The sequence below is a fragment of the Anas platyrhynchos genome, chromosome 5, assembly GCF_047663525.1.
Source record: "Anas platyrhynchos isolate ZD024472 breed Pekin duck chromosome 5, IASCAAS_PekinDuck_T2T, whole genome shotgun sequence".
Taxonomy (NCBI): Eukaryota; Metazoa; Chordata; class Aves; order Anseriformes; family Anatidae; genus Anas; species Anas platyrhynchos.
This window is the reverse complement of record NC_092591.1, coordinates 14,521,787-14,540,875: the sequence shown is the minus strand read 5'-3', so window position 1 is coordinate 14,540,875 and position 19,089 is coordinate 14,521,787. Positions and strand designations below refer to the sequence as shown.

Below are 19,089 nucleotides of genomic sequence, written 5' to 3'. Positions count from 1 at the left end.
GCCAAGCAGGCCATATGCACTTGGCTAACAGAATTAATCATGGACTATGCAACGCAAAACAAGAAAGACAAGTACAATAAAACATTTAAAGACAAGAATGGATTTTAATTTTAGGAGCAGTATAAAACAATATGATAATAATGATGGCCAAGTTAGCCTTGTGATTGTACAATCCAAACAGGACACAAATTAAAGCTATAAATAATATTTAATCTGCAGTACCAATATACGTTAAAAAGTAATAATGACTAAAAATTATTAGAATTAATCAAATGAGGGGTGCTGTGTCTAGTATATTCAGAAGGGCTAAGGCAATCCTGAAACTGTCACATGCAAAGTCAGGGTTAGAAATGGAAAAGGAATATTAGAAGTTTCTAACATGATTTAACAAAGGCAATGTCTGAAAATGCGAGCTAGTAGATTTCAATTAATAGAGGAAGACTTATTATTAAAGCTTTGTGATTAGCAGTGTAAAATTCTCGTAAAGCAATTTTATAAATATCCCATCCTGAAGCCATTTTGCAACATCATCTGTCACTAAGCCTCTAGCTACAGCACCTAAGGGATCATGTTTTCTGTCGCTTGCTGTTACATCTTTCTGCTACATTTCTATATACTTGTATTTTAAATCATCCAAACAGTTTGTGTGTAACAAGCCCTCACCCAAGTACGGCAGCTGTCTGTTCAAGAATTTCAGGTGAATCTTCAAGGCTTACTGTTGGCCCAGAAGAGAACCTAATGAGAGGTGGATGAGTGCTTTCCCCTCCCCTCAAATAAATAACGGTATCCTTTGGCCTTTACTGAACAGAAAAAAATAATCATACTGGTACTAATAAAGAATACAACAGAATAACAAGTACTCTCTGTTGGTTACACTGAAATAAGAGATTTCTGTACAGCTTTCTGAATTGTGTGGCAAGGTCTCTTACGTCTGTAATACAAGATGCAAAAAAACTTATGATCACAAATGAGTGACTATTAATTTGAACAATATCAAGTATGATTATGGCTGTGTTCTAAGCAGTCAGGTGCATTTAAAAAGGAGATTGAGTACCTAAAGGCAAGAACAAAGAAATCATGAGAAACTTGGAAGTTGGGAGCAATTACTGATTTGAATAAAAATAATAAAAAAGTAATAACCACAAACAATGAAAGGGGAGGTTGACAGTCAAGTTGCATCAATGTGTTTGCATGACAGGGTAACACCATTTCAGATGTAAAAAGAAGGATGGAACACAAATGCGTCTAGAAATATTGTTTCTGTCTCTATAAACAGGATAATACTGTACTTAATACAATGGTGAATGTGGCAGTACAAAAGGTATTTCTTAGGGCTTTTTATTTGTTTCCAGTGCTTTGTCTAATCATATTGTGCACATATATCTCTAAGACCTAAAATTTTGAATAACCTGAGTTTTGCAAACACAAAGGATCATGCTAAACAGCAGTGAGTTCTTATTTCTAACCCAAAGAATGTTAAGAAAGGCTTGTATTTGATGGTAGCACTTTTTTTTTTTTTTTTTTTTAAGGTCAGGTTTATGTCTGAGGTATGTGCATGTTTATCCAAGTTTGTGCTTATTCGGTTGGTCAAATTCCTTTATGTGTCCCTGACTATGTGTCGCCTTTGCTTGCCGTGGACTCTCCTGATTATGGTGAGGGCAAAGATGATCAGCTGGAGACAGCTCCTAGTTGAACTTGGGCAGGAAGCCAACCATGTTGTCAGCAGATGTTTTGCGGTATATGGGTCACCAGGAATAATCTAAGCGTCTTTTTTTCCCCCTTTTCAGTGCTGCACAGATCCTCAAGCTGACAATTTGACACTAGAAGCATAGCTCTTCTACCCAAAAACTATTTGTTATATAAATTCAGTAAATTGTTAGCCCCCTTTGGGATTTCTGTAGCAAGCTGAACAACTGTTTTGTCAGAAAGGTGCATATGGGGTGTGTTCTCTTTTGCCATGGTAGCATGGTAGCATCCAGTGACCTGGATTGAAAACATTTATATTTCTTTGAGAGAGACTGGGCGTTGCATAAAACAAAGTGGTGACAAGTTCACGTGGACTGAAATCTATGCTTGATTTCTCATGACTTCAGTCTCTTCTGCTGGAAAGAGAACAGGAATTCATCTGACTTTTTATACAGCTGCCATTGCAATCCCTTACAAATGACACTGGCATTCTTGTAAGCCCTCTTCTACCTTCCATGCCCACCCCCCCCTCAGTTATGCATCCATTTCTGTCAGTAATATACATACATTCATATATGTACACACATACATATATATGAAGATATTTCTCTGAGTGTGTTGCCTCGATGTGGTAATTACAGGAAAGAGAAATTCTCTTTGCAACGGGTGTCCCAGGGCTTTACAGAGGATACACTCGTATCCTGAATCCAGTTTACTAAGAGCAAAGAGTGATCATGAAGAACATAAAACACGCAGTCTTTGGCCACAGATAATTATTTCCGTCTTGCACACGTGGATCTCTTCCCCTTTGGACTGATGCCTGGGATGGAGTCAGCCTGAGGCTCGACCCTCTAATAAAGGACCAAACTTTGTCGTGACAGTGACTCTGAATGAAGTAGTAAGCCTTTCTGCATGTCATTATCTGTTGTACAAAATTTGGCTAAAGTTAATAAACAATTGCAAATGCAAAGCATTATTAGGCCTGGGTGGAGACTGAACTAGGATTCATTCTGTTCCTCATCTTAGTAGCTGTTGGTCATCCCATTCTCCAAGCTCCAGCACCATTCCCCTGCAACATCTGGATGAAGTGTGTAGTGAGGGATATTTTCACGTTGTCACAAGTACTCTGCGATGTGCAAATTGTTTTTCTTTCCTGAAGCTGCTTCCTAACTTCTTGGACAGGTAAATTGGATCTCCCAACACCCTCAGTGGTTTTTGTGTGGGTTTCCCCAACCCTTTGCTAAGATAAAAAGAAATTTAATTTCAAACCTCATCTTTTTCTGCTGTAAATGATTAAATGCATGCACATGAAGGAGGCGGAGGAAAGACTTGGTGATTTGTATTGAAGTGTTCTTGTGAAACAAGAAACCCGTCTTGAAGGAAATTGTGTTTCTTTGAGGATTTTTCACAAGCTCATGCCATCAGCAGGATCATCCCTCCTGAGGTTTCATCACCATAAAATGTTTAGACTGACACTGTGGCCATTAGATGAGAAGTAGGTTTTAGTGTCAACAAGTGCACACAATCCTGCGTAGCCCGTGCTCGGAAATAGATGGAGATTTCAGATGGAGGCAGCTGCCTTGGTGGCACCGCACTCGCAGGCCGTGGGATCTGGGGAGCAGGCGCATGACTCAGCCCAAGGTGGTAACAGTCATTAAGAGGGCTGTGAAACCACTGCGCACAGGTTTCTCTGGTAACCAGTGTACATTTTGTATGAAACTTGCCTTGGCAATAGCAAGGCTGGATAATTAGACTCCCCCGTCCATAGGAGGTAAAGGAAAGCTTATCCTGGTAAGAACTTCAGCATGCATCCTTCTTGCTGAGCAGCAGGGAGGTAAGGAGCCATGTTAGACACAATAACTACTACTTTTACAACAAACCCATTTTACTAGACAACTGATGAAGTGGGTCTATCAACCTGCTAAGCCAGACCTCAAAACCACTTTGCTTTTTGGGTCCCCTCCAGCTCTGCTGTACCAGGGAAAAGCTACTGGAGAACAGAGCTGGTGGAGCTCTGTGCCAAGGTGTGTGTCACCCCTTGGTGCAGGATGTGTCCAAACTGTGGGAATAGCCTGGGGAGAGAGGCAGAAGTGATATGTGAGGGAAACACCTTCCTCCTGGCTGCGATAATGTGAAGGGAGAGGCGCTGGGGCCTCAGCCCTCTTGGGTGAGGGGAGAGTGGGAGATCCCGCAGAAGGAAGAGCAGAGTGGGACGGAGCAAGCGGTGCTGCTGTGGTGTTGTGTACAGGTCTGTTTGTGTGGCAGGTCAGTGCTGTGGAGGGCCTGTAAGGCAACAGCTAACTCACCTCTGGGCTGAACAGGCCCAGCCCTCTGAGGAGAGGCAGAGCGACATGGGCCTGTCCAGCCTGGAGATGAGGAGAAAAGTAGATTCGGGGGGATCTCATCCATGTATACAAATATCTGAAGGGAAGGTGCAAAGAGGATGAAGCCAGCCTCTTTTCAGTGGTGCCCAGAGCCAGGACAAGAGGCAATGGGCACAAATGGGCGCACAGGAGGTTTCCTCTGAACCCCAGGAAGTGCTTCTGGGTTGTGTGGGTGGCTGAGCACTGGCACAGGCTGCCCAGAGAGGCTGTGGAGTCTCCTGGCTCAGAGATCTCCAAAAGCCACCTGGACATGGTCCTAGGCAACCTGCTCTGGGTGGCCCTGCTTGAGCAGGGGTTGGAACAGGTGGCCTCCAGATGTCCCTTCCCACCTCAGCCATTCTGTGATCCTTTGGTTACACTTTCCATTTGCTCCCCTGTTCTCACTCCAGAGTATCACCCAAGGGGAGAGTTCATCCCAAGGCAAGCTGTTCCCCCTGCTGATTAAAAAAGCCCAGCAATCAGGAGGGGTCTCCTTTCCACCAGTTACGAGGTTGTTGTCCCCCCACCCTTCCCCTTTCTGAGTGTAATGCAGACTGTGAGCAAAATTTCAAACGTTACGGTACTGTAGGCGCTCTGTGTATGTAGAGAAATTGGAGGATTAAGAGTGAGAATGACTGAGTGGTAGAGCCTTGTATAAAAATGACAGATGCCCTGGTTTAAAAGGTGACAATTTGCCTATGCAGTGAAATGGTTCTGTCAAGGCGTCAGGAAATTTGGGGACTTGAATGCAGAGAAGGAAGCATTTGAAAATGCAGTCTGCCTTGAGCTTCTGAAGTAGCCTCCGAGCTCCAGAACTGATGTTTTGTAATTTTGCCTTATCATCTGCTTGGGTTTATCATGGTGGTAATAGGGATAATGACAGAGAGTCAGTCATTTCCACTTAGATGCCAGTTTTTAAGTAATAATAAGCTCACAGCGGGTTCGATTTGGTCTGTGCTGAGAGTACCTGGGGTTATTTTCCCTTTGCTTTCTCATGGTAAATTATCTCAGCCCACCAGGGCCAAGCTGATTTTCTAGCTGTAAAAACAGAGAAGACGAACATGCAGCAGCGCACTGTACACTTAGCTGCTTCCTTCTTTGTTGTTTTCTTTATCTTATTTAGGAAGAGAAAATTCTCTGAGCCACCCATTATGGTTTGAATCCAGGTCATAAAAAAAAATGTAAACTAATAGTGGACTGTCTCCCCTAACCCCCTCACCCCATGCATCTCTCCTCTGTATTGCAATCCCTAATGGGAACATTTAAAACCAGTGCTTATGATAATGCCCTTGTTCCCATGGACACCACAGCGCTGCAGAACCAAGATTAATGGAGGACCATTGAGACTGGTCCTAAAAGATTGTCCCTCTTGTGTATTATGGTCTGTCATGCTGCATCCATTAGCAGAGGAGCGGAGGGTCCTCATCGTGTTGGTATCACTGGGACCAAATCGAGCTACTGCAAGATGGCATTTCCATAGCACATCAACAGATCATTTCACCACTGCTTAAGGCATCGTAAATTGGACTTATAGCTCAGCTGCTGGCATAAATAAGTCCCTTTGATAGTTAGTGGAAGACGTTATGACACTCCAGGGTACAGGAGGGGACATTGGCACTGTCATTTTTTTTCTCCAGCCCTGGCACCCTGGTGCCTCTGATCTTTCTGAAGATTCAGGGCACGCGCTCTTCATTACGGTTTGGGCACCAGGGACTTGTTTTTTTTGCAAGATTAATGAGCGCCACGGAAATTCTCCAGCGCATCTCGATAATTAAGTCTTTGTTTATCAAAAAACAAGTTATATTAGGAGCAGAAAATTCGCAGTAATTATTCATAATTCTAACAATTCAAGTATAGCTACCTCATTTGCCTGGGTAATTCTGCTTTTTAATTTCTTGCATACATTTGCATATTAATTTTGCCCGTCGGCTGCAGCAGGCTTTGACAGTTTGTTACTATGTGATGGTTTTCACAGGGGTGCGACTCAGTTGGGTGGCATTTCGACTGGGTGCAATGATAAATTATGAATTTTCTAATTTGCTGCATAATGAAGTAACCCCTTCCAACCCAATTAAAAAAAAAAAAAAAAAGCAAAGATGGTGTCTTTTAAATAATATTTCCCAGGTATTTCATCTCTCCGTTTTTGTTGTTGTTGTTGTTTTGCAAGCATGTTTTTTCACTTAAAAAGCAGATGACTGCATTTGCAGCCTTTCAGAATGACTGTGCCTTTCCATACATCAAACATGATTCATGATTCATGTATCCCCAGACTATATTCATGCTGTAAATTGGCCACTCCTCAACCCTCAGGGCAATCACGGATGATAGCAAAGAAGTCCTAGTTTCTTCTCTGATGTCCAATTTGGGCTGTAGTGATCTGTGTGTATGAGTCTGTCTGTCTGTGTGTCGGGGAGCAGGGATTTCAAATGAGGGAAATAAATGATGTGTGTTTGTTTTACATACTTACTCAAGAGGCTGTACTGTTGTAAATTAACTGCTAAACTACTGTGTGGGTTTCCTTCTAATTTCTTAAAATGGTTGTGGAAATAAATGTATATGTATTTATTACTTCAGCATTGCAGAAAAGGATCTGTGGAGACTTAATTTGTGGGTGAGAGATAAGGGATTTTAGTTCAGTGTTGGTAAGTGTGTTCAGTACGTTTGGTAATTTTATGCTCATAATGCAGCACTTAGAAAAGCACAAGTATTGCTGGGTAAAATTTGTGGTGTTTCATTATACAACTGCAGACGGGCAAAACAGTTTAGAAATACTGTAGGCCTGATGCCATCCCGACTTTAAAGAATCTGAAATAACCCAGCCAATCTGTTTAGCATGATGCAAATACTGTAATTATACAATTATGCTGCATTTTTAATAGAGAACAATTCCTATACATTTTGTTGTCTCTTAAAATTCTGCATTATTAAGAAACCGAGCCACGATTTTATCGGAGGCTACACCACAACCACATGGCAGTAGATCACGGAGGATTTTGACATTAATACCCCACAATCAGGCAGCGGAGAGCACACAGCACTAACGCAAACCGACCACAAAGTGCAGATTACATAAGATTAATTCTGCACGTCCCCATAAGGCAGGCGCGGAGCCCTCTGTGCTACCATCGCCCAGCCTGGCAGCGCACCTCACGCAGCTCTGACACCGCCTCGCACCGCTACAGCAGCGCTGCAAAGTGCCGAAAGCCGCTGTTTGCTGCTTCGAACATTATTATAATACACAGCACACGATGTAAGCCTGGCACAACTGGGCAGCGCAGAGCACAGTGATATTATAGCGTAATCACACAGCTAAAATTCATGCCTACAGTAGAGAGCAAACAGCAATAATACTGAGCACAAAGCAGCGCTGTCATAACATATATTAGAGCAGTTCAGCACAGGCACAAAGCATGGTGGCATGTTGCATGTTTATACATTAAAGAGGAAGTGGGCTGCGCTCAGGCGCCAGCTGCATGGGCCCTGTGGTGCCGGCACAGCTGGCCACAGCTGTATGTGCGCCCCACACCACCAAGGGCACCTACAGCCACAGCACCACAGTGAAACGCACGCGGCAGCACCCATACACAACTCGCACTCCTCTGGTGCCAAATGCGGACCCACAGCACAAGTCCATAACAAAACCAGTATAAATGCCTGACATACGTGCCCACTGCTGAGTAACTTGATGGTGTTGTGCTACTACAACACAGTTGCAAAACACTTTGCCTCCTATTGTCGTAACTCATGAGCAATAACTCATTGCAAATGTACCACAATAACCTACTAGACAACACCTTGTTGTTGCTTTGTATTAATTATGAGAAAATCTTCCTACATTATATATTAGTGGAAAATGCGGCTTTGTCAAAATGAGGGCTTTCCATGGGAATGCCTTGGTTTGATGGCATTTTAATGTTAATGGTTGCTAACAGGTAGATGATTACAGGTAGGAACTAATCCACTCAGACCTTTTTCATTCATACATGCCTTCTTAGCTTTGATTTTTTGTATGATCAACAAGTTTTTTAATTAATCGGAATTGTCCAAATTAATGTTATTTAAATAGCAACGGTTAACCTGAAATTTCCATCCCAGTTTAACTTTGTGGCAAATGTATGATTCTGATTAGGAACCATTTTTTTTTTAATATATATATATATATATACATATATATATATATATATTATTTTTTTTCTGTGTGAGACAGAAGTCCTTTCTCCGTCTTTTTTAAAAATACCAGCGCAAAACCCTGGCAGTGCCTTGGTTATGCTGCCAGTGATGTCATGAAGTCAAATGCCAAAAATGTCATGAAGTTTCTTGACACCGTGAATAGCACATGATTACCACTGCCAGGACAGGATGTGTACTGTCCAGCTGTGAAGTATGAGGAGTAGTGCTGCAATGTGGTGTGCAAAATGCAAAGTTTAGCTGTTGTGGTCTTACTGAGATGCTATTTCTACATTCTGCTTTGGCTGGGGACTCTCGGTCTGGAGGGGTCTGTAGGTTGGGGTGCCCCATGTGTGGGGCTGATGCAGCGCAGCACTGGGAGAGCTGAAGGGAAGCTGTGTACTGCTGTAACATGTCACAGCCTGGTTTTTGGTGTCTGCATGACAAAACATTACAACGGTGTAAAGACTGATCATTAAGTGCACGCTAATTACATGAGCCTTTGACTGAAAATGTTGATGTGCCCCAGTAAAGTGCACAGTTAGTACACAACAATTAATATTTATCTAATCCGATTTATATTGGGGCTTTCTGTAATGCCCATTGCCGCATCGTCTATGCTGTGATCAAACACAGCAGACATTCATAGCGAGGCATCTTCCCAGACTTCAGTCTCTTTCCTTCCCTCATTCTCCTTCACTTTGTTATTTATTATTATTCAAATTTATACATCACTAAACAAAAGAGCACTCATCCCAAGCCACTGATAAACTCTTAAAAATACATCTCATAAAATGAGCAGACTCCATAATTATCCATGGAAAAAAATGCAACAGCAACCACATGACTACACTAAATTTAATCAAAATCACTTAGAAATCACCACCAGAGTTCCTTCCAACCATATTTTGCTCAGCTTTTGCCAATGAGCTATACAGAAAAGACTGGTTTTGCACTGACACCTGAAGGCTGTTTTGAACCAAAAAAAAAATCAAATAGATTTGAAGGAGCAGAGCCTGGCTGGGAAATGCCCTTTCCCTTTTAGTAGCAATAGCACATCCATTGAACTAGCACACACACCAGTTTGGGTGTATGGCAACACTACTGGATGAGCAAGGGTGACTCAAGAAAAAAGAATTAAAAAAATAAAAAATTAGTTAATTCTTGAGTGAGGACATAGAACCAATAGTCCTACATGATCAGACAGTAATTTAAAGCCAGACTCAGACACCTTACATCAGTGGTGAGCTTCTGCTCTGAACTATAGGTCATGGTTGTTTCAGCAGCTGCAGCAGAGGTTAACCTCTGCCTTCCTTCACAAAAAGGAGAAGTCCAGGATGTCCTGGTCAGGAGAGGAGGCACTGGCATGTGTATGGACCAACCTTCAGCCCTGGTGAGAGAGGTTATGATTTTGTTCTCTCAGACATCTTCAGAAGACAGCAGTGAACTAGTAAGGAGAAGTCTCTGCGTGCTTGGGTACGGCTAAATGGTACGAAGAGGCTTTTGAGGCATAAAACTACCTGGGATGGTTTTGGAGGGCTTCCAGTGACGGAGAAAGCCAAACTTGGGATAGTCTTATCCCTTTGGGAGTGGTTCAGGATGGGGATTAGCCTAAGGGCCAGGCCATGGTTCCTTCCTGGAAAGTGAGCTGGGGGTCCAAAACAGAGCCAGAAGTGAGACAGTCATCAGGCACTGGGGCCGTCAGGGATCCAGTGCTCCAGGGCACTCGCTGACCTGCTTCTCTTTATCTTGTACCCAAATTGCTGGAATACTTTCCTGATTTTATGAATTACTTTTCCTCTACTTGTGGAGAAAGGTTAGCGGGTTTGACATTCCCTTAAACTTGTTCCCCACTATTTCTTGACCTGAAATCTGTTTTCAGAATTGGCTGTGAGGTGAGCCTGGTTTAGGGATTTAACTGTAGACCATTCTTTCATGGACCATTTCTTTTCCCAACACCTTAAGCCTCTGTGTTTGACTGTTACAAATGCTTCACTGTGTAGCTCACTATAGGTGTTCCAAATAAGCCAGCCTTTGAGGAAGTTAAATGCATTATATTCCCTTTATATATTCCCTGTATTTGAGAGGTGACAGAGATTGTTCTGTTCATGTTTCTGCTTTTGAGGGGTTCATACAAGAGTGTAGACAAACCCCGGGGCAGCTGGATGGTGGGAAAGGGCCTCTGTATGCTTCCAGGCGCTTCATCTGCTACTCGTCTACCAGGTTTTCTTACTAGTGAGTATTTTGCCTGGAAAAACAAATATCTGTACACCGTTCATATATAAAAATTTAAAGAATGATTTCCCACTTAAAATTAAATCTGACTCCACTATTCTTGATAAAAGAGATCAGCAGTATGTGTAACCCATCCATTTAATCTCTATCACGTTGCTCCTTTACTCACCTCTGGAGAGGTGTGCATCAAAATGCTCCCCAAACACAGGCAGCTAGAGAAACTTGTCCTTACAACATGAAGAGTAGAAAGTTGTGTATTTAGTACAGCAGGATATTGATAAATGCTGCTGAAAAATGTTGATGCGTAAGTGAAGTTCTGTAGCTGTAACAATACTTTTTTTTCTTTAGGAAAATTTTCACTATTATCTGAAACTATTGAAGAATTACTAATTCATTAGTTAAATTAGATTTTAAAAGCTCATTCTCAAATGGGAATGTGAATAAGTGGAAAAATAAGATTTTTCATTGCCATAATAAATCTGAAATCTGTTATAACCTGCCTAAAGCCAGAGTATCCTTGAGCCAGTGGCAACATTTCAGATAGTCTTACCCCAAAGAAACAAGACCTTGTACATTATTCCCGGCTTCCTAAAGCTTTAACCAGGAGGAACTGCATCTTGTTTGCTTTTGTGTATGCAATTACTGCCTGCTGGTTTCACTTGCTATTCTTTTAGCCATAGGAAGTGCTCACTCCCACTCTAGGATGAGTACACAAATAATTTTCCTTCTCCTGTAGAAGTAAGTAAACTGAGGCAAGGATCAATAAAGATTCTTGCTTAAATACACACAGCAGACTGAAAACAAGTCAAATACCTTTTTAGCTATGTGGTTTAGAATGTGAAAGGGACAAACAAAAAACATCTCTTAAATATCATTACCAAGTCTGTGAAGTGATTTTTCTGAAATTGAACTGGAAAAGGATGCTGAGTCCAGGTGGCCAAGGCTTGGACACAGCGCCTACAGCCGGGCTTCGCTCCCCTGTCCTCTGTCAGCTGTGGCCAGCTCCTGGGTCTGGAGCTGTGTGTGCCTTGCAAAACAACAAATTATAACCTGCAGAAGGTAGGCTACCCCGTTCAGAATAAGTTCTGCAGGGTTAGTTTTGGAAATGTTGATTACTTTTTTGTTTGTGTCGCTAGTTGTGCTGTTCGCCTCCATTAAATATTAGTGTTCCCTAAAAATGTGTCTCAATTTTTCAAATAAAAAAGATTTCAACCAGTTATCAATCTGTAGTAAAATGGAATTGGCAAATCAGACAGGGATGATATGCTTTCTCATTAAGAATTTTGTTTTTACTATCGGCAAATTTATTTATTTATTTATTGCTTTCCAAATTAAGCATGGGTATTCTGAAAAAAATAAAAAAATGAGAAGTCTGGATATGAATCACCAAAAGAAACTGCTTAGTTGAAAAAATTGCATTTTTCATAAAAGTGTCTTAACAAAATAAAACCTTCTACCCCATGTATTAACTAAACAATAGTTGTAAATCATCTTCAGTGTGACGACAATAAATATATGTTAATAATTATTAACGATTAGATATCAGTGAAGGGACTGAAAACTTTTTAAAATGTCTGTGTGAAAAATATGCAAGACAGCAAGTTCAGAACCTAAAGCTATAAATACTCAAGGGAATAGTTATTTAACATGTGCTGTAATTTGCACTATTTAAATCTAATATTAGAGCTGCGACTTTTTTATGTCAAATCTAGAATTTCTTCAGTGCTTTAGCAATGTTAGAAAAAACTGGCCATTTCTGCATTTGCTGAAATAGATTATACTGACTTTTATAATCATGCTAGGTAGATCTAATCCATATTACCTGAGATCTTTCTCAAAATGTGAGTAGGACATGCAAAAAATGCTTTCATTTTCTTACTTTCAGTAAAGACAAACTATATTTACATTTCTGTAATGAACTGCAAAGATGCAGTAAAGTTTGTCAAAAGGATGATATACATCGCCTTAACTCCCCTGTTAATAGGTTCAGTCCAGTTTATTTGTGATGTTGGGGGAAAAATTCAATAGGTAATTTTGTGTCATTTAGGGGAACCATGAATAAAATACAGGATGTATAATCAAGGAAGGGAAAGGAAGAAAAATAATAACTATTCAAGTAATTTTAGCCTGAGAAGCAAATAGATTCGACTGCAGTGCCCAACCCCCCTAACTGTATTTGTGTACACTGGTTCAGAGTTTAAGATTCAGATAACACTCAGTATTCAAATTTGTCGTAAGCCATATGTGCAGGTGAGAAATTGCAACGTTTTGAACTGTTTAAAATTCATTTTATTTGAAACTGTGCTTCAAAACCAGAACAGTCCTGCTAACATTCCAAACGTCACTCGGTGCTTTAATAATACAGCTCCAGATATTTCGAGCAGAGCTAATTTTAAAGTACAGGTAGTTAGCTAGAGTTTAAACCCCTTACCAACTAAACGAGTTGCCTCACATTTACAGCAAACTTGATTATGTGACTTGCTTTTAGCCGCACATCACATGCATACCGTTGCTTAATTTTATTGCATTTATAATTGGGATGGCACACACGGTGCTCAAAAGGAGGAAAAAAAAGGCACCATTTTAAATGAGCGCCTCTGTGGCAGTGCTCTGGTAGGGTGATCGGGTTTTGTTGCTGTATTAGTGTGTAAAAAGAACTGAGCACAGGCTAGGAATGGACAATCCTATTATGCCATTTTTATATAAGATATAAACCTCAGCCCATATATTGGCATCTTGGGGCTTGCTTATTTCACTGTCTCATATCCTTGATGGCCAATTCTGGAGGCAGTTGGGAACGAGGCAAGTTTTGTGCTGAGGCTAGGGTTCAATGGGAGGCAGAGCTGCTGTAGTCTACACGAGCTCCATCCTGCCAAACTTCAGCATATCATCCTCCTTTCCGACCCAGTTTGCTAAAAGTTTTACAAGCCTATTGTTTCCTAGCCACCAATGATGTATTTTGGAATAACCTTTAATTTAGCACCCTGTCTTTATCAGCCCACAGTGCTTTTTGTTCTCCACAAAAGCAAAGCAGTGCTACTTGTTTGCTAACCTAAAAGCTGTGGCAATATTGAGGAGAGAAAGCAAGACAAACAAAACTGATTAGGGCAAGATTTGCTTTCAGAGAACCTATTTCTGTCACAGGGGGATGGATAAATAAAATAATGTTTCAATAATTTATGCGGTGCGCACATGAAAAACATTGGAAATCTGAAACAAAAACGACATGTAAAGAACGACTGAAGTTGATAACTGCTTTAATCAGTTCAGGTGATAATTCTAAACTAAGTGGAAATATCGCCCTTATTTTCAGCTCCTGAACGGCAAGAGGCTTTTGAACACGCTCTCCTCTGCCAGTCTTCTCCTCACTGAAACGTGGGGCTGGGTGTGATGTGGCCATGACTTGGCTGTGAACCAGGAGGCCATGTGGGCTGGTGGTCAGGACAGAGCTGGAGGAACCAGGCCCCTGCACTCGGTCCTCAGCTCACGACTTGTTTTGGGAACACAGTGAAGCCCCTTCACTGCCCCGTGCCTCAGTTTCCCTGCCTGTAAGAGAGGTGCTGACCTACATCCCTGGTGGAAGGGATGTGCAGACCAAGCCCTGGGAACTCTCTGGCCCCTGATCTCCCCTCAGTGGCAAGGACCTCTGCCTCCTTGTCACTCCCTCAGCTTTGTGTGCCCACTGGGTCGCAGCATCCTGCCTCAGATTCCCATGTCAGATCACTGCAAAAATAAAAAGGGAAGAAGTTGCTATGGCATCGACTTGGTGCTTGCAGGGAAGGCAGACAGGAGTGAGTGGGGCTGCTCAGGGCCTGGGCAACGGCGGGGCTGAGGCGGGGAGGGAGCTGGGGGTGCTTGGGGGTGACACCGGGGGCTCTCACACCTGCAGTCGCACAGCCCCTGTGTGCGGGGTCGGGGTCTGTCAGCCCCTGGGTGCATGCACCCTGGCTTTTGGGCTCCGGCAGGATTTATGGGAGGCACGCTATTGTTTGGCAGCAGTTCTTTGTGCCTGCTTTCGGTGGCCTGCGGGAGGCAGGGGCAGGTCACTGTCACAGCCAGGAGGGGCAGGCCCAGGGCAGCGGCAGTGGCAGTGCTGAGAGGTTTGGGCACTGTGCTGGCACAGAAAGGTCGGGTCCCAAAAGGCTGGGCCCGGGAGGGCGCTGGCACATCACTGGGTGAAGAAGTTGAAGCCTCTCTTTCTGCCTCTCCCTCTCCTTCTCTCTTTCCCCTCCATCTCTGCCTGCCCCCCCTCCCGCCAGCCCTTTGTCGACACTTGATCATTTACATCAAGTTGACATTCGCAGAGTTTACTCAGGGGTCTGTAATTGTATTCTTTCACCGGTTCTGCATTACCAACCATGAAAATGGAATCTTATCATCCCTGACCAATTTTTAATGTACAAAATGATTTGGCCGAGGTTCAAAGGGAGTCACAATTGAAATCAGGTGAATGATACATGTAGGTTTTTTTCAGTTTCTCCGTGCCTTGATTTGATTTTTCTCGTATGGCATACAGGGAGACGTAGCTTATATTTATATGTGTGTGTGTGTGTGTGTGTGTGTGTACAAGCTATATAAATGCATGTATATACTCTGCGCATGTATCGATGCACTATCTGCCTATCTATATTTTGTGTACATATCACTCAAATTTACCCATTTGCAATGCAATGGATAACAATGACGTTTGCTCTAATCCCTAAAAAGCAATCAAAGAATTGGAACAGGGTTAAAGCCTGCTGATAGTGCACTGCGATTAATAGGACATTATTAAATAGCCCCCCTCCTTCAGCTCCTTTTCCCTCCACCCCCCTCTCCCGCCGTCTTGCCAGATGAAAAGGGGCCTGGGAGACAAAATAAATAAATAAATGAGGTTACATTTACATTATAAAGAATAGGGAAGAAAACAATAGGGAATCCTCCTCACTGAAAGGCATACCATCTCCAAAGGGACAGAGTCCTCAAAGTATGGGGGGGAAGGGGAGTTCCTGCTCTCAAATATCATTAGAATGTTTTTTATCTTTTGGCAGTTTCATATTGTGAATAATATGGACATTTATAACTCAGTCAAGCTGTTTCTTTCAAGAGTACAGTTCCTTAAGATCAAGGAATCTATCAACTTACATAGCTCCCTTAGCTATCTTATCTAAGTGCCTCACAAACATAAATGTATTTATCCACACAGTCCCTGGGCAGGAGAGAAATGTTCTTGTCTCCATTTTATAGATTGAGGAGAATGGGGAGGAAAATGGGAAGGAGATTGAAGGCATCAGAACAGCTGCTGGGTTTGGAGGGCCTGGCTTGAGGCACCCAGGACTTTCTTCCTTCCCTCTTCTGTAGGAGCTGCCCTCTGGTCTCCCTCCCAGATGCTAGAGACCTCACCTGTATTTCTGAATGAAATGAATGTTTTCTGAAAGTTACACTCAAGAAATGCCACATGAGTCACTGGCCGGTTTTAGAACAGGTGACTTCCTTGATGCCATGCTAAGAGGTCTGTTCTGGTGAGGGAAGTGAATCTGTACTTTGTGTCCGTATATACTTCATACATCAGACTCATAGCTCAGAGAAAAAGATAAACCAAACCTGGAAACATGCTTAAACAGATGTGCGAAGAAGTAAATCTTGTGGCTGAATTCTCACAAGATTCAATGTGCTTTGTGCAATGATCATGGATCTTCATTTGCAAGTTAAGTTATTTGACATCCTTAAGTACATTTCAAATTTTAACCCTACTCCATTTTAAAGTACATTTCCATAATATATTTGATCACAACGAAAAATAGATCCCTTTATGGAATTATCAGTTTCTCTAATTTTTGATATAACTCCGGAATTTGGAAGATTTCTGAATTCAGTGTCCTTCTTGTGCCTTTTTTTTTTTTCCTTTTTTTTTTTTTTTTCCTTTTCCTTTGAAAGAGTAAGTGTAGAAGCCGTGCTTCTAAAATTAACATTGATATAAACTTTGGCTGTCTGATATATAACATTATGGGAAAAAGAACAAATTTTCCTGCAATCTGTGTGTCTGTTAATGGTGATTTCAGTGGCAGAATGTGGACATTTCTGAAAGTCTTCATTCAAGTTCAAGCATTTTGCTTGTTACGTACTCTATTTCTCATCTCACTTGTGTAGCTGTGATTTTATACTAAAGACGAGAGATTAGCCTGACCAGAACAAAATTATTGTTCATCTCCCAGATGTATCCTGATAGTGTTTTGATGTTTCATGGTGAATAGTGTTACTAAAAAGGATTTGCATACTCCCTTTGGAGTTGTTCTGGCAGTGTGGTTTTCCAGACTGGAGTCAACACATTGCACACACAACAACGGGGGGAACGCAGTTGATTTCCTTTCTTCAGAAGTATCCAGTGACACATCTAAAAATGTGATGATGGTTAAGCACTGGCTCAAAGATGACAAAAATCAAAGAAAGCTTTTCTATGCAAAGCTTTGTTTTAGCAGTCTCTGTTCTTGAAAAAGTGCACATTGGTGACAAAGTAGTGGGCTCAGCTACTCCTCTCGTATATAAACTGTTTGACATTGCCATGAGAGAAATCAACAGAGCTGCAACTGTAAATAACAGTTTCATTGATGCTGAGACAAAGGCAGTGTTTTATAAGGAACGTAAAATCGGAAACAAAATAACACGTAATTCCTGCTTGGGTTTCAGGACAGTGCTTAACATGATTGGTGATTGTCCTGTGAAACACATTTGGGAATGGCTCGCTCTTTTTCGTGGAAAGCTTTGGATCCTTTTTGTTTGCTTGTAGAGGGCAGAAAACTCAAAGAAACATGTTAGTTCAGCTATTCTAATGTGATTTTCAGGAAACTCTAAATTAATTACATCTTTGCCCAGCAAAAAGAGTAGCAAAAAATAAAGAGAAATGCACTGAGATACATGGAAGGTGAGAAGTATTCATTTCCTGAGTTAATTAGTCCAACATTGCATACGTGTATGCTATATGATCTCGTAATGTTCTTGTGTGCAGAAGCTTTGTTCAGCATTGTCCAGACAAGAGACAAAGTTTATACTTTGGAAAACTGTCTATACTTCAACAAAATCACCTTGAGTGACCTGGGGAACTGAAAAGACCATGCTGTAGGTGTCTGTCAGGAGACTGTCAGGACAATGGCTCCGATTCTGGCATGGGTGAGATATGTTACAGACCACTGGGGCAGTTTTACAGATGTTTAGTTCATTGACGGCTGCATTCTGATATTTAATGACCTAAGTATGATTAAAGACCTTAACTTTCTTTTGTCTTTGCTGTGGTACAAATCCTTGTCATGATATAAAAATATTAGCACCCACTTGACTGTTTTACATATGATTTCAATATGCTAACTTCCGCATTTAGCTTTACTGTAAAAATGATTATGTATATAGCATATCATAATTCAAGATGTTCTTCTGGTTTTGGTCACAGTGATATAGAGGACAGTAATATATAGCCTTTGTTAAATAGGAATGAGATGAAAATTTATAACTGGCTGTAAGTATTATAATGAATATCTACAATAAAGTCTGCTTTTAGCTGTTGATTTTTATTATTGGAGGATCACCTGTATCACAGGAGCATTCCTGACATTTGCCAGAGTTAGAAAGATTTATCCTTGGGCTAAAGTGAAATGCCACAGGCAGAAACTGTGATAAATTATGAGAGTTTTTCACATTGTAGATTATCTACAATTAATGCTAAAACAAAGGCAGCTGAACAGACACCTTCCTTCCCCCAAATCAGTTCTAGAATCAAAACAACAGAACTAAAACTATGTGCTTAAACATTTCTGTCCAAGTTTGGAGAAGCTGTGAGTGAAAAAGAGGAGTTTGTGTAATGAAATCTCAAAGAAAGCAGAATTGCAGGTAATTAAATTGTCTCCTTTGGGATACTATCATTTCACAGGAGATGTGTTAATCTTTGGAGAGAAGGAAGATTGAGAATTATCCAAAAAAGAAGTAACACAAACTCAAAGAAAAAACTGGGGCAAGCATTCTGATGCAGCTGATAGAGACAAGACATTTTAATGCAAAATATTCTCTGTTTGAGCTTAATTTTGTTGAGTTTGTTCATTGTAAGGAAGTATCTAGGAATCAAAGCTGATGAAAAACTGAGTTTCCATCTCAGAAAATACACAACAGGATAAAGACAAAAATACAAAAGCTTTTGTAATATAAAACATTCAGAAACTTTTTTTTTTTTTTTTTTTTTTTTCAAGAGGCTAACTGTTTCATTTTTATATTTTCAATTATTTCACCACTGAACTGCAGCTGCTCTGATTCACACTGCAGCTCCAGTTCGGGTGTGTGATGACCCAGTCAGTGCCATACATTGGGCTCACAGCTGAGCTTCATTTTGTGTGATGCTAGTGCTCAGGGCTGTGTGGGCTTGCTGTAGGGATTTGGTAGAAAGAAGGAAAAATTAGCTTTAACTATGTTTCAGCTTCTTGCCTAATTCAGAGTTAGAGTATGGATTAACTGGACATGGATGTGGACAAAGTATTGTGAAAGCTATAATCAAGGTAAGGAGCTGGATCTTGGCTTTCTGTTTCTGCCATGGAAAAATGTATGCCTATTAGTCGAGGTAATATTAAAATAAATAAATAAATAAAAAATTAATGCATACTTGCATATAGGGAATGGC

At 41.2% G+C, this 19,089-nt stretch overlaps 1 long non-coding RNA gene across 1 annotated transcript in view; it reads left to right on the top strand.

Moving 5' to 3' along the window:
* Nucleotides 1-18,802: 18,802 nt before the first annotated feature.
* LOC140002714 (uncharacterized) overlaps nt 18,803-19,089 on the top strand; it is a 46,541-nt gene continuing 46,254 nt past the window's right edge. Inside the window, exon 1 of the long non-coding RNA XR_011809986.1 lies at nt 18,803-18,967. This is a non-coding gene — a long non-coding RNA (uncharacterized lncRNA). The remainder of the gene's footprint in view (nt 18,968-19,089) is intronic.